This window comes from Argopecten irradians, chromosome 4 (genome assembly GCF_041381155.1).
Source record: "Argopecten irradians isolate NY chromosome 4, Ai_NY, whole genome shotgun sequence".
Taxonomy (NCBI): Eukaryota; Metazoa; Mollusca; class Bivalvia; order Pectinida; family Pectinidae; genus Argopecten; species Argopecten irradians.
Genome location: NC_091137.1, coordinates 28,565,769 through 28,579,757, shown reverse-complemented (window position 1 = coordinate 28,579,757; position 13,989 = coordinate 28,565,769). Strand labels below are relative to the sequence as shown.

Sequence of the window (13,989 nt, the reverse complement as noted above, 5' to 3'; positions counted from 1 at the left end):
TAAGTCTCGCGCCTATGGCGCTCGTTAATTCAACAAGATGCATCGTAAAACTCATCTCAGCCATTCTAAATCGTAAGATTTTCCCGGGGGAGAACCCAGGACCTCCCAAACACGAAAATCTTACGCCTTGGTGCTCGCAAATTCATCAAAATACATCGTAAAACTCATCTCAGCCATTCTAAATCGTAATTTTTTCCAAGGGAGACCCCCGGACTTCCCCAAACACCAAAATATCACGCATTCTGCGCTCGTAGATTCAACAAAATGCATCGTAAAACTCATCTCTGCCATTCTGAATCATACATTTTTTCCATGGGATACCCCGGACCCCCAAAACTTGCACGCTAATTTGCATATTCATTAATTTCCTGTTAGCGACGCCACTGTCTATAGATGTTTACAAGGATTATATGTAATGATATATGAAAAAAAGTATATCAAGTATCTACGAAATATTGAGGACCTTTGCCCCCCCATTACATTTCATCTTCCTACGCCACTGTTCTTGCATTGCTTTCAAGAGAGTCAAACACTTTTCTTTTTATCACTTTATTTATTATCAAAGGGGAGAAATATTCAACAATGATAAGACATTTAGGTATGCAATATACTTTGAGGTAAACCTAAATCACATTCCATTCATATTTGCTTTACATTTTTTTTACATACTGGATAAAAAGTCTTTTAAATTAGGGGACCAATAGTATTTCAGAGTTTGCTCACAAATTAGTATGCCCCCATTTTATTAAAAGAAAATGAAGCAAATTCTTTGAAATTCTTCTTTCTCTTTGAAATTTAGTATTTTGCCATAATTATTGTAATATTTAGGCAAGTGGTCGGGGTCCTGTAGGCCTCTTGTATAGACATTGTTAATGTACTTATTACGCTGAACGTAGTGTGATCATGTCTACCTATATGTTGGAATTCTGACCTGATTCTATTGGTGACTTTTACACTCGTTAAAGAATTTACAAGTATGATTAATTAGAATATTTGTACAGGTGTTAAAACCATCCCCACTTAAGACCCCATCTGTTTACCGATTACTGACTTAGTGGACATATTTGCTGCCCATTAGAGACTTAGTTGACAAGTTAGTGTTAATATTTACGGTGATTATATCTACTTAGTTATCATTCCATACACCAACACAGACAGACTTTATATATACACTGGCGACAAAGTTTACATGTGACTTCCCCTAATACAAATATCTCATCTCATCCAAACTAATATATATCCACCTACCACTGTGCAATCTATAGGTTTCTGTATCAACAAGAGTTTTACTGGGTATTTACAAAGAGCAGTCAATAATAACTAGTTCCTAACACTCCAGATTCTTTCACCTCTTTTTATTTCTCCTTGACCTTTAAATGAACACTGGTCGCTTGACCTTTGTCCACATTATAAACTTCAGTGCAGAAAAACAGGAAAATTTATTCCTGCCCCAACACGGAATCAAACTGGGTCTCTGGTGTGAAAAAATATGGCTCTTCTGACTGAGCCAAAGAACCATATTCCGTCACCTGAGTGACAGAAACCACATCTAACACTATGTACAAAGCAAACCGACCTGCTTCTTTTACACTACTCCCCCTGTTCATCTTAAGATTTCCAAAATCTTAACCAGAGAGTCTCTAACCACATTCGGGGGTAATATATAGCTGAGTGCCATTGTAGAAGAACAGGGAAAATTCACATATGATTCCTGCCGAATACCCCGACCAGGAATCGAACCCGGGTCTCTGGTGTGAAAAACTACAACTCTAGCTACTGACTGAGCCAAAAAAGCACGCTCCGATAGCTGAGTGACTTTATGAACAAACCACACCGACCCGCTCCTTTTACATTAGCAAAATGTACTGATCCTACATACCAAACCTCACAGGTCCTCGACTGTCTCATCTATTCGCAAATGTCCTCACAAGTTCCTACACCTTACAATAATGTATTGCTGGAGTATTTATTTTAGATATACAATGTATCTGTAACAGGATAGGAGAAAATGTAGCAGCCAGACTGGGATTTGAACCTTGGACCTCTAAACACTAGCCGAATGTTCTACCACTTAGCTACCTGGTCACCAATGATTGACCGAGTCCAACCCTGCTTACATATCAACAAAAAATAATTATTTGTAATACAAGTAATGTTGTTATTATTTTATTTCCATAACTGCATGTGTTAAGTTTTCAACCATGCTAATGGTGAGTTGGTGGGTTTTAGATGTGTGCTCAGGTATGTTGACACCTCATACATTGATTGTATCAATATTGTTGTCCATCGATCACAGACAAGCTGATAAAGAGTGGCTAAGTTTGTATAGAAATCAATTAAACACTGGTTACATCTGTTAAATACTAAGCTTACTAGAATTGCCAATACTGACAGGTTTAAAATTCCTCTACTGATCAATTTAACACATTCCTCCAGCTCTTTTCAGTGTGTTAAGGCAATCATATATAATTATCCACTGTGAAACAACTTTGCAATGGTTATTGGATTGGGTTCTGTCCGTCCATCTGTGTCCGAGATACTTTTCCAGGCTACAACTGCAAATATGTTGACTCAAGTCTTTTTTGCTATTGACAATATTTCATTTTGTCTGATACCATCAAAACATATTAAAAAAAAAAACAATTAAAAATGTTATCTTTTCTTTCGGGCTTCTCAACTTCCCAAACTGTGTTTGTCTCTTAGATTTAGTGCTCTAGGTTTCATGATCATCTCATCACAGATATATTAGGATCTTGTGGTTGAATTGTGAAGTTCAACAAGCCAAGGTGATTAGATATCATACTATATAATGAATCTTTTTTGTTTTGTTGTGTATGTAACAGTAGAAATGTTAAGCGGCCAGACTTGGAATCAAATTCAAACCAACTGAGCTAGCTGGTCACTGATGATTGACCCAATCCAATCCCGCTACATGTATATCTAGAGTTATTAAGGTGTTTGACGTTTTACCATTTTTGCCCTCTGCCTGGCGACTCTGAGGTATTGTAATTAATTTGTAGGGCTGTTGCTGAGCTCTAGGACAATTTGTAGGGCTGTTGCTGAGCTCTAGGACTTTTCTCCATCACAAAAACCGTGGATGACCTTAAATGAGCATAACTGCTGTTGGGGTCTAAAATCAAAACAAACAACTGCTATTTTATTGATCATATAGGTACGTAGCTCATGTGTTTCTGTCCAAATAAAACCTACGTTAGTGAGATATGGCCAGTCTTTCTATAGTCTTAGAGTGTTATAACCTGGTCATTTAACTAAAACTGTGATCACTGCCGCGGTATACATCTATACAGAACATTTTTGACACTAAAGGTGCTACTAAACTGTTATTTAATGTTGATACAGGTTACCTGGTCCGAAGGACCGAGGTGAGCTTATGGGATACCGCAGCGTCCGGCATCCGGCGTCCGGCGTCCGTCAACAATGGACTTCTTCTCCATAACCGCTTGTCGGATTTCAACAAAATTTGACTGGTAGCATCCTTATGGGCTTCTAACTGAAAATTGTACAAATGATGGGGCTGATCCCCCGGGGGCCTGAGGGGCGGGGCCAAAAGGGGTCAATTTGGCTATTTCCATATAAACGACTTCTCTGAAACCAAGCATGGGATAGCACCCATAATGCAATGGTAGCATCCTTATAGGGTGGGGATTCAAAATTGTACAAATGATGGGGCTGACCCCCCGGGGGCCTGAGGGGCGGGGTCAAATGGGGTCAATTTGGCTATTTCCATAAAAACGACTTCTTCTCTGAAACTAAGCAAGAGATAGCACTCATAATGCAATGGTAGCATCCTTATAGGGTGGGGATTCAAAATTGTGCAAATGATAGGGCTGACCCCCCGGGGGCCTGAGGGGCGGGGTCAAAAGGGGTCAATTTGGCTATTTCCATATAAATGACTTCTTCTCTGCACCTAAGCATGGTATAGCACCCATAATGCAATGGTAGCATCCTTATAGGGTGGGGATTCCAAATTTGTTTGTTTGTACAAATGATAGGGCTGACCCCCGGGGGCCTGAGGGGCGGGGTCAAAAGTGGTCAATTTCCATATAAATGACTTTTTCTCTGCAACTTAACATGGGATTACGCTCATAATGCAATGGTTACATCCTTATAGGGTTTGGATTCAAAATTTTGCAAATGATGGGGCTGACCCCCCGGGGGCTGAAGGGTGGGGTCAAAAGGGGTTAATTTAGCTATTTCCATATAAACGACTTCTTCTCTGCAACTAAGAATGGAAGAGCACTTATAATGCAATGGTAGCATCTTTATAGGGTTGGGATTTGAAATTGTACAAATGATAGGGCTGACCCCCGGGGCCTTAGAGGGTAATAGATGCAAGGTCAAAAAGGTCAATTAGGCTACTACTTTCATATAAATTACTTTATCTCTGTATTGGATAGCATATTTGTATGGTATCAATAGCATCATTGTATGGTTGTGATTCAAAATTAAACTTTGGGAGTCAATTTTGCTTATTTTTCTAATTGTCAGAGTCTTGTGATAATTACTAACAAAAAACCAGGTGAGCAATACAGGCCCTCTGGGCCTCTTGTTTAGTGTTGATACAGGTTTATATACAAACTATTTTATTGCTTTGAATAGCTATATATCTGCAATAAAATGTCTACTTCAATAAATAAGGGATCTTAAAAGTATTGTTACTGTAACAGGAGAGGAGAAAATGTAGTGCCAAGATCACAATTTAAACACAAGACGAATGCTCTATACCACCTAAGCAACCTGCTTATTTTATTTATTTGCCTAAAGTTTTTAGTTTTAGACTTAGTGAGTTTCACTTCTTGGATTATAAAGAGAATTTTAATTTTTGGTAAGAAATCTTGAATATAAACACTAACTAAATTCTTTGTTGGAGTCTTTTTACATTGTAAATTATTGATATTTTATGTTTCCAGATACATTTGTATATTATGATAAGTTTTTAAAATTTGTTTCTTAGTTAGTTCCTAGTTTTAAGCTCATCTGCCTGAAGAGCAAATTTCAGCTGATGAATGGCTTGTAGCATCGTGAAATGAAGGACTACCAAGTTTGCTCAAATAAATGACCATGACCTTTCTTGAAGGTGAAACGCATTGAAAGGCTAAGATCTGAAAACACAGCTAATTGTAAGGTCATAGTATGAATCTCTTGTGAACAAAAAATAACTACCTGGTACCTCTGCTTTAAAGACTAAGTCTTTGATAAAGATACGCTTTTTTAGTCTGATGGGAAATTATTCTTCAATAACTGCAGAGATTTACATACTCTTTTATATCTAGATAGCAGGTTCATGTACATATTTTGTTGCTGATTTGAATGTCGTGTCTATACACAAACTACTGTATTCCATTCATATATCTGGTGCTCTACTTACAGAGGTGAATTTAAAATTCATTTGGCTCTATTGGCCAATGAAATCGTTTGTAAATAGTGTGTTGGTGTGAATGGTAGATTGATTTATGTTCATTGTAAAGAAGTTGTATGTATAAATGGATCTGAATCAATGACTAGTGTATAAATGTTGTTAGGGGGAATGGATCTTATGTTTGGTCTAAAAGGAACGTTGACAAGCATGACTTCTGAACAATGTAAATATTTCTTTATAAGTCAATTAAAATGATGATATCGAGACTTTCTAAAGACTTTGAGCAGTCTTATTGAACATTCTTAATTTTTTTTATCTGAAACTGATGAACATTCAGAACAGACAGTTACAATATAAATCTGACTGTCACTGAACACAGTGATATTGATCTGTAACATAATATTCTCTAAACAAAAATATGACAGTGGATTATAACACAGAACAGGTTAAATTTCAATATCCATGAACACTGATCTGAAAAAAGCTCTGAACCGATCTGAACTGATAGACATTTTATGAACAGATGATGTTTAATAAACACTAAAAGGACACTATTTAGTGTAAATTCTGAACTGAATTGAAATTCTGAAGAACTTGCATATTATTTGCTGCTTGAAGTCAGCATACTTATACTGCTGTCCCATGGTGTTACTAATAATGTAGTTTGTAGTGGGATATGGTGCAGTTGTCTTTAGCTGAATAGCTGCAAAAAAAACTGATTATGCAGTGAATTCAATGTTTTCCAACCATTGGAACTTTGCTGACTTTTTCAAGTAATCTTTTGTCTGATATAAAGTTAAGTTTTCGTGTGTGGTTTTTCTCCTGGTACTCTGGCTTTTCTTCTACATGTATACCTGGCAGTCCCTAAATGACCCTCCATGGCTGTTAATTATAAGGATGTTAAACTAATAAATTAAACCAAACTAAAATTCTATATATACCTCTATAAAAACCTCAATAAAAACCTTTATATAAAAACCTCAATAAATCTCTATATAAACCTCTAACATCTGTTTAATCCTCTATAAAAACCTCTATATAAACCTCTAACCTCTATATAAACCTCTATATAAACCTCTAACCTCTGTATAAATCTCTATATAAACCTCTAACATCTGTTTAATCCTCTATATAAACCTCTATACATCTGTCTAATCCTCTATAAAAACCTCTATATAAACCTCTAACCTCTGTATAAATCTCTAGATAAACCTCTAACATCTGTTTAATCCTCTATAAAAACCTCTATATAAACCTCTAACCTCTATATAAATACCTCTATATAAACCTCTAACCTCTGTATAAATCTCTAGATAAACCTCTAACAACTGTTTAATCCTCTATAAAAACCTCTATATAAACCTCTAACCTCTGTATAAATCTCTAGATAAACCTCTAACATCTGTTTAATCCTCTATATAAACCTCTATATAAACCTCTATATAAACCTCTATATAAACCTCTAACCTCTATATAAACCTCTAACCTCTATATAAACCTCTATATAAACCTCTATATAAACCTCTAACCTCTATATAAACCTCTATCTATATAAACCTCTAACCTCTATATAAACCTCTAACCTCTATATAAACCTCTATATAAACCTCTAACCTCTATATAAACCTCTATATAAACCTCTAACCTCTATATAAACCTCTATATAAACCTCTAACCTCTGTATAAACCTCTATATTTACACTTGCTAGGCTTGGTCACTATATGCTAATACTAGCCGATTTTGTTTACCATAACTGCATGGTAACATTGAACTTTGAACTTGCGTAAGGAAATGTTCTGTGCAACGTAAAAGGACTACTTTTTTTAAAAAAGAAACACATGGCTTTGTTTACATTTTGAAGCAATATTACGTGTATATTGTTGTTTTTCATAGAATTTTGGAAAAATGTAAATAATATATACATGTTTTATATTTATATATGATTCAAACAATTTTTAAATTAACAATTGTATAAAGAAACAGAAAAATATCCCGACCGGGGCAACATGCTTTCATTTTTGTTAAAAATGATGGGTGTCAAATGTAAACATTACCTCTGTGCCTATGTTCGTCCTACGATCGACCCTTTGGGTTGGACGGGTGTGAGACCCTCTGATAGAGGTCAGTTATAAATTTATCCTCTTGTCTTTGTTGTTTGAGTATTTAATCATGTGTATTATAAAACATGCACAGCTAGTAATCCACATGTTAACAATAACGCGTCACCACAAATACATTGTATCCATCGAACACAAGTGAATTTGTTTCATCTATCGATGGCGATATGGATCTAAGCGTAGATAATATAATCACATGGCTCCCAAGGATGTAATATCGTCAAGTCAGACGACATCTCAAACACATTGAGCTACTTGAAAATCGGTGTTTTAACAACTTCGGCAAACTAAAGTGTGTAAGCGTGCGTCAGCTTCGTCTCGCTGCACAATAACGGTCACCGAGTTCGCACATGTGGCCGTGTACAAATTCTTTATGTTATTACGCTATATATTAACTTTTAGCAAAATTGAATATATATTTAAAGTTCTGATCTGATTAAATAAAATTATCTCTGAAATTTACTTTGTTTGTCATGTTTATTTTACACTAAAATATTGAACTTTTTTGTCGTCGCGGATGAATAATTCTACCTTACGTGAAGAGTCATTATTCGCTGTTCAATTGAGTAAGCTCCTCCCACTTTTGACCGACTTTTATTGAATAATTACGTCCCATTTAAATGACGATTTTATTGTATAAAATATAAATAAAAAAGTCATGTGAGTGTAAATATAGGGATTGGATTTCGCTTTTATGTTAACCATAACGCGCCCCATAGAATATATTCTTAGAGGAATTGCTCCATACAAGCATGGTTAACATAAAAGTGAAATCCAATCCCTATATGGTTCTAACCTCTATATAAACCTCTAACCTCTATATAAACCTCTAACCTCTATATAAACCTCTATATAAACCTCTAACCTCTATATAAATCCTCTATATAAACCTCTAACCTATATATAAACCTCTATATAAACCTCTAACCTCTATATAAACCTCTATATAAACCTCTAACCTCTATATAAACCTCTATATAAACCTCTAACCTCTATATAAACCTCTATATAAACCTCTAACCTCTATATAAACCTCTAACCTCTATATAAACCTCTATATAAACCTCTAACCTCTATATATAAACCTCTAACCTCTATATAAACCTCTATATAAACCTCTAACCTCTATATAAACCTCTATATAAACCTCTAACCTCTATATAAACCTCTAACCTCTATATAAACCTCTATATAAACCTCTAACCTCTATATAAACCTCTATATAAACCTCTAACCTCTATATAAACCTCTATATAAACCTCTAACCTCTATATAAACCTCTATATAAACCTCTAACCTCTATATAAACCTCTATATAAACCTCTTTATGATATGACTGGCACTTTTGTTGTATTTTGATAGGCCGATACGCTTCTCAGAAGTATTCATCAACTGCAATATCAACCCCGAATTCAGCGGCGAAAAGCACGCAAGGTTACTGGACTCAGTCCAGATACCTCTCGCGAGTCCAGTAACCTGTGTCAAAAATAGATCAAGGGAAACTCCTTCTAGATGTGACGTCATAATCACTTTTGACGTCGAGTCGTTCCCAAATATAGCGTAACGGGTGTTTCCTAATTCAATGACGTGGGATTAATCTATTGTGACGTCATTATATAGTTGGCAACATATAAGGTGGAAGGCAGCAAGTTTACTGCGATCAACAGTGACCAACTGCAAACTTCAATTTATGGAAAACGTTCAAGAATGTCAGACGGGAAGTTGATGCAGCGATAAAATATTCCGGTTCTATCAGTCTAAATCATTAGCAAGAAGCATTTGGATATTTACCATATACTTCATGTAATAGATAAACTGCTTTTGTAAAAGGAACATTTGCAAATATTATTCTGTTTATTGTTGTAGAGTTTTTATTTTGAAGAACCGGGTTAATATCCTGTAAATGTCGTATAATAAAACAGTTATCGACCTATTTTTAGGTGGATACGATGAGTTATCAACCCTCGAAAATGATATAACCCTCAGCCTCCGGCCTCGGGATATATCACTTACTCGAGTTGATAAATCACCGTATCCACCTGAAAACAGGTCGATATTTGTATAATATAAACCTCTAACCTCTATATAAACCTCTACAAAACTTTATACAGTTGGGTCATACAGAAGTCAAATTTGTTATATGATAAAGTTCATATAGCTATCAGTCTGAAAAAAAAAATTTACTGCCTTGAATTTAAATTTCGTCCAAACACTTGATCATTGGTGACTTTCTCAAATATACTGTTGTCTGATATGTACTCTCCATGTGTACCCTGACAACTTTACTTTGTCAATGTTGTCTGATATATACTCTCCATGTGTACCCTGACAACTTTACTTTGTCAATGTTGTCTGATATATACTCTCCATGTGTACCCTGACAACTTTACTTTGTCAATGTTGTCTGATATGTACTCTCCATGTGTACCCTGACAACTTTACTTTGTCAATGTTGTCTGATATATACTCTCCATGTGTACCCTGACAACTTTACTTTGTCAATGTTGTCTGATATGTACTCTCCATGTGTACCCTGACAACTTTACTTTGTCAATGTTGTCTGATATGTACTCTCCATGTGTACCCTGACAACTTTACTTTGTCAATGTTGTCTGATATGTACTCTCCATGTGTACCCAGCTGACAACTTTATTTTGTCAATGTTGTCTGATATATACTCTACATGTGTACCCTGACAACTTTATTTTGTCAATGTTGTCTGATATATACTCTCCATGTGTACCCTGACAACTTTACTTTGTCAATGTTGTCTGATATGTACTCTCCATGTGTACCCTGACAACTTTACTTTGTCAATGTTGTCTGATATATACTCTCCATGTGTACCCTGACAACTTTACTTTTGTCAATGTTGTCTGATATATACTCTCCATGTGTACCCAGCTGACAACTTTACTTTGTCAATGTTGTCTGATATGTACTCTCCATGTGTACCCTGACAACTTTACTTTGTCAATGTTGTCTGATATATACTCTCCATGTGTACCCTGACAACTTTACTTTGTCAATGTTGTCTGATATGTACTCTCCATGTGTACCCTGATAACTTTACTTTGTCAATGTTGTCTGATTTATATTCTCCATATGTGTACTCTGACAACTGTATTTTGTCAAACATAGGTCAAATTTGTTATCTTAATCCTTATTTAAGGTAAAATATTCGCTGGCCGCGGTTGAGCTTTGTATTATACAGTACTGTAGAATGTGTATTGAAATGTCCGGTTGTGATCCCTGTAGATTTGTTGATGGGTCCACTGTGATAATGGACCCCGGCCAGGTAATATTAGCTGGCTGTAATTTAAACGCCACCAGACGGGGTCATCTGTCAGGTCTAAATGAATGCCAGACTTAAAATTTTGCAAGTGGATCTTAACTTTTCTATACCAGAATGGACTTTTGAGAGTGATTATAAATGTATAGGGTTTAAGTATGGTAGAGTTGTAGGTGTTTTGTCCATTTCAAGGCCTTTTAATGGTGCTACATAAAGCAAAATGTACTAGATAAACTGCAGACAAATCGTCACATTTGGTTACAGTGGTATTGGTATTACGTGGTCTTTTTGTTAGGAAAATAATCAGACTTTTGAAATTTAAAATGTGTGTGTTAAGTTTTAATTCCTCTGAATAAAACATTCCATTGTTGTAAGTGTTAAGGTTTAAAGGTTTTAGTTTTGTAGAGATTTCAGATACAATGTATTCCAAAGGAATCTTAATGGGTAAGATTTTTTTTCTCTATCAAAAGGATTAATCAGCTTCCAAGCTAAAACCACTGATTGTCCATAGGGAACAGATATGACAAAGTGGTTAAGGTGTTACATACTATTTCTAATTGCTCTTCGCTTCTGTCGGGGGTCACAGTGGCTTCATCGTTAAGGGGCCCAATAATGTTACCACCAAACTCTCTTCTCTTGGTCACTTTAGCAATGTTATCCAGGTTTCAAACATTCTTTCACTAACTCTATTATTCTGGGTTGTGATGGCTCAGTAATTAAGGTGCCCAAGAATTCTGCCATTATCTCCCCGTCTCTAGGTCAAGTTTAATACTCAGATTGCATTTGTATTGCATTAATTCTCAGAGCATGTGTCACTACTACATGCAGGCTATTAAACTTTTCCTTATAACTGTCATTAAAATTTCCTGTTAAAAAGTGATTAAAATGCCTATAAATATAAGTAAAATATAGTAATGGTGTTTTATACAGTTGTGAGTCAAGTATAAGATTTGATTTTACTCCAGTTTGTTTTACAGAAGTCTAGATGTTGTAAGAAGCTATTGAAAATAACCTTGCCAACACTGTGCTTTTAAGTGCACAATCGTGTTTCAAACAGCTTTAGTCTTCTATTTGATAAGAACTTTTAAGAACTGCTACTTGAATGTGCCTCCGATTGAAGTGTTATCCCACACAGCCCGAAGATATATTACTTGGTAAGATTTTTTTAATGTTGTACAAATTCCTTAAGCCTGCCTCCTCGAAAGTCAAAGCTGTTGGATGTCAACTTAAAGAAACTAGTCAATCTAATAAGACATTCCATGTCTACGTGAAGAAAACTAATTTTCGAGTAAAAACAAAGCTAATCCATAGGGATATAACAGTTGTATAGAACTATTGTACAGGAAGATTTATATAACTCAAATGTAATGATAGATTTGGAGTCGGGCATAAAGCACCCTTTTATACCTATATTGATTGTGTCAAATCGCTAGGCCGGCCTGTCGGTGGAAACAGACACCTGGGTTTGTTCATGTCAGATATTAAATCCTCCGCCAATTTCAAATTAACGGTGCATACGTCTGATCAGATCTGGGTAGTTAGATATAGACATTCGGTATGGTTCACATATCAACAGTTGTCTCGAAGAGGAACGGCTGATCACAGTCGCAGAAAATGTTAGTGTATTGAACGATGGTCGCCTGATATCAGGATTTAACTTTAACAGATCTCAAGAGTCTTTGTCATCCAGTCTATGTCTGTGGATAAAAGTAATTGAAATCCTGCCAAGGAGAAAATGACTGTTACTTGTAAAACAGATTTAGGGATTGATTATTTACTGTGAAACTTGGCGATGGACTAACTCAAATCTATTTGTCAGAAATTTGATATCTGACAATTGTTTATTTACATCCAAACCATAGGACAAGACACTCAGTGAATGTTTTATTAGGAAAGTGTCAGCTAGAGACGTTTTAATTTATTTGATTTTAGGAACAGCTGAGAAACCAAATAAAATTTTTATTTGGTGAAACTCCCAGGAATTACTTCAACAAAAGACTAATGAAAAAAATATTTGGAGAGAGCGCTAATGAGGTATTCTGTAAAACGGTGTTTGTAGAGTTATGATCAACTAGAGAGAGTACTAATCAGTTTGAAGACACTCTAAAAAATATTTTGGTGACGTTTGGAGAAAGTGTCGGTGAGTTTGTGCTGACTAAATGAACTATCGGATAACAAAGGTTTCTAGGTACCTGTGACATCCCTGCCAACGCTCTACTGCTAATAACGATTGCTCACTGCTCAGTTTGGGAACTGTGGACACTCACCTGTCTAACTTTTACCTGTCCAACGTTTACCTGTATTGGACATTTTGTGAGTTAACAATGATTTGTGGTAAAGGTGTTAATCTCTATGTACTGCATTAAATGTCAACAACTGGAATTTAAAACCTTCATTTCTTTATAGTGATCTGTGAATGGCAAAGAATGACTATGTAAGAAAATCAATAGAACATTAAACCTGGGTTTGTAAGTACGAATTACTTATGTACACAGGTAAGCTCTAACTTATAAATGTAAACTGTCCGTTAGCTCTACACGGACAGATTTCACCAGAACGGTGTGTCTAAACGGCTGTTATTCAACGTTAACAGCCAGATAATTCACTACTATTGGAACTTGTAAGAGAAGACAAATTGGAAATTTTTGTGTAGATAATTGATCGATAACCTACGGAGTAATTTGATTTATATGGAGTTTAAACTCTTTTACAGTATTGTGTTGGAACATAAAGTTAATGGAACAACCGGGTTATCAACACTGGCCCAAGGTGATGTTTTTAATTCTGCATACTTAACATATTGGAAAAACTTTGTTTGAACAGAGTAATCAAATTCTGAAGTGATTTTGATTAGAAAATTTATTTAAACAGTGAACTTGAAATGGATTTGTGAACATACACAAAGTTTAAAGTCAGTACATACCTATGTAAGGATTGAGTGTGGATTCCTTCAATATTTCACCTAACACATCTGTTGACAAATATAAGGAATGAAGGATATATAATTGTTTATTTTGTGAGTTCTTAAACCGATCCCGCCTTCAGACTTACCTCAAGGTAATTTTGAATATATGTCACTATTTTACCTGTCTCTTTTAAAGACTTACTTGAAGAAACATTGAACATTCTGTGACTGTTCTAACACCTGAGAACTTGAACTGTCCTTCTGACCTCACTGACCAGATTGGATGTTTAATTG

The 13,989-nt window shown here is 35.5% G+C and overlaps 1 protein-coding gene across 3 annotated transcripts in view; it reads left to right on the top strand.

Moving 5' to 3' along the window:
* LOC138321188 (neuronal calcium sensor 1-like) overlaps positions 1-13,989 on the top strand; it is a 57,291-nt gene that overhangs the window by 25,891 nt on the left and 17,411 nt on the right. The gene's annotated exons all lie outside the window — the stretch shown is intronic.